Genomic DNA, 2,690 nt, shown 5'->3' on the forward strand with positions numbered 1-2,690 from the left:
GCAGAGGAAAGAAATAACTGTTGAACTTAGAGAGACATCAGTGGACAGGAAGGAAGTCACCAAAGAGCCAACATCAGGATAAATGCTGGAACTGAACAAATACAAAGGAGCAAAATGTCCCTGCATTAGGAATCTACATATAAACAGGCCAGAGAAGACTAATGCAGGATACTAACAAGGCGAGGTGGCCTCAGGTACCCAGACAGAAAAACTTAAATCAAAAAAACAAGACTAATGTCAACAGGGAAAAATGAGGCTGGCCCAAGCACTCAAGAGGCAGGCAGCAGAGCCAGGAGAGAACGGGGCCCTGGGGACAATTGGAGCAAAGCAGTGTGATCCATACTTGATATTCCTGACCTACCCGCAGTGTGCCTGTGAGCCCAGACACACCTGTGGATGGCTCAGTGGCTGTTTACACTGGTCTTCTCTGGCTGATTGGTTTTGGTCTCATATGTTGCTTTCTTTCTATTTCTTTCTGCATTACTTGAATGGTTTTTTAAATTCAAATTTTTTTTTTTATTAAAATGATAAAGTTTTAAAAAGTAACAGAAAGGGCAGTGCCTGTGGCTCAATGGAGGACACCAGCCCCATATACCAGAGGTGGTGGGTTCAAACCCAGCCCTGGCCAAAAACTGAAAAAAAAACAAAACAAAACAAAACAGAATCAGTCTCAGAGTTGAAATGGGCAAGATCTGAGGAGCCAGCCCCAAATGTGAAACATGGCAGATGGGGTAGAACCCAAGGTAACCTTTTTTTTTTTTTTAAGACAGAGTCTCATTATGTCACCCTCGGTAGAGTGCTGTGGCATCACAGCTCACAGGAACCTCAAACTCTTGGGCTTAAGGGATTCTCTTGTCTCAGCCTCCTAAGTAGCTGGATCCAAGGTAACTTTTAAGGGAGCAAGTTTCTTGAATCATGGGGGAAAGGCTGGAAAGAAGACATGAGACAAAAGATCAAAGGGTCAAATCTTACTGCAAAAGGAGAAAGGGTCCCTCCAAGGATCGATATTCTGAGCCCTTTATAATGACTTTAAATACCCAACCTACTCATAAGCTTTTGGAGAACAGGTATTCTTTCTGATAAGATTCTTTAATTCTATTTGTTAAAATGTGGGTTTTAGTTTTTCAGGAAAAGAACAAAATCCCAAATCCACATCAGTCAGAAGGGTCCCAGAGCAGCCCAGCCCAGTTTGTGCTCCCAGCACATCACATTTACTCTTTGTTAAGCGATATTGGGGGGGGGGGGATCTGTGGACCAGGACCTAGCAGTTTGTTCTTCATTTATAATATAGTGTCTGGCTGCTACAGCTGACAGTGCAAAGCCAAGGTTGACAAACCTCTTCTGTAAAGGGCCAGAGGCTTTGCAGGTTTCCTTCACAACTACTCAGTGCTCCAGCACTAAAGCAGCATGGCTGTTTTCCAATAAAACCCTACTGATAGCGGCAGAGGCAGGACTCAGAGACCAAGTCAACCTCAGGGCTCAGCAATGTCATCTGGTTCCCAAGGACTGCAGACAGGGTACCTGAAGCGCAGCTGATGGTCACTAGCCTAGATATCTTAGCTAAGATTTCAATAGCTTCTCCACCTGCACTGGGCAGACTTTGTAAGTTCTTTGTAAACCAAAGAATTGCTCACCTAGGAGTATGCTAAATCAGTGCACTGGTCAATACAGTCAGTATCAGTGCATTCACATTTAAACTCTTTCATCAGGCCAAGGTACGGTGTCTCACACCTATAATCCCAGGACTCTGGGAAACTGAAGTGGGAAGATGTCTTGAGCTCAGAAGTTTAAGACCAGCCTGTGCAACAGCCAGATTCTGTCTATGCTAAAAATACAAAAATTAGCTGGGCATGGTGGTAGCTTCTGTAGTCCCAGCTACTCAGGAGGCTGAGGCAGGAGGATCACTTGAAATCAGGAGTCTGAGGTTGTTGTGAGCTAGGCTAATGCCACAGCACTCTAGCCTGGGCAACAGAGTGAGACTCTGAATCAAAAACAATTAACAACAACAAAAACCTAACCAAACAAAAAAAAAAATCTTTCATCAAATGGAGTAACTTTTTCCACATAGCTGATATCTGTCTTTTCTCCCACCACCGTCCCTCCTGATCCTTCCTTCTACTACCTATTCTGAAAATGGTCAGCAACATTTCAGAAGTTATGCTTCTCTGTGAATTAGGGATTTCAATGCTTTAGCCAGCAAATTTTCCACTTAACTAAAATGAAGTGAAACCATCTACTTTTATATTAATGAAAATATCTTTATTTTGACTGATTTTGATGACTGACAGACATAACAGAGTAACACAGTTTAGTTTTAGAAGTTGCATTACCACTAAATGTAGAAAAAGACTACAAAGCTTCCATTCAGTCTTGTAGCCAAGGAAAGACTAAGGAGAACTCTAAAATCTTTCTGCAAGAAACCTGAAGAATACACGGACTAAAGCAGGGGTCCTCAAACTTTTTAAACAGGGAGCCAGTTCACTGTCCTTCAGACCATTGGAGGGCTGGACTGCGGGCCCCAGGACGAGTTGGCTGCTAAGCAGGACAGGCAGTGGTGGCAAGAACACCCGGCAGGCCGGATAAATATCCTAGGCAGGTTACATGTGGCCCGCGGGCTGTAGTTTGAGGACACCTGGACTAAAGACACAATGCCTTGCAATGGAACTGTATTGACAGAAGCACAAAGAGTT

This window comes from Otolemur garnettii, unplaced genomic scaffold, assembly GCF_000181295.1.
Source record: "Otolemur garnettii isolate 467f Iridium unplaced genomic scaffold, OtoGar3 scaffold00171, whole genome shotgun sequence".
Classification (NCBI taxonomy): domain Eukaryota; kingdom Metazoa; phylum Chordata; class Mammalia; order Primates; family Galagidae; genus Otolemur; species Otolemur garnettii.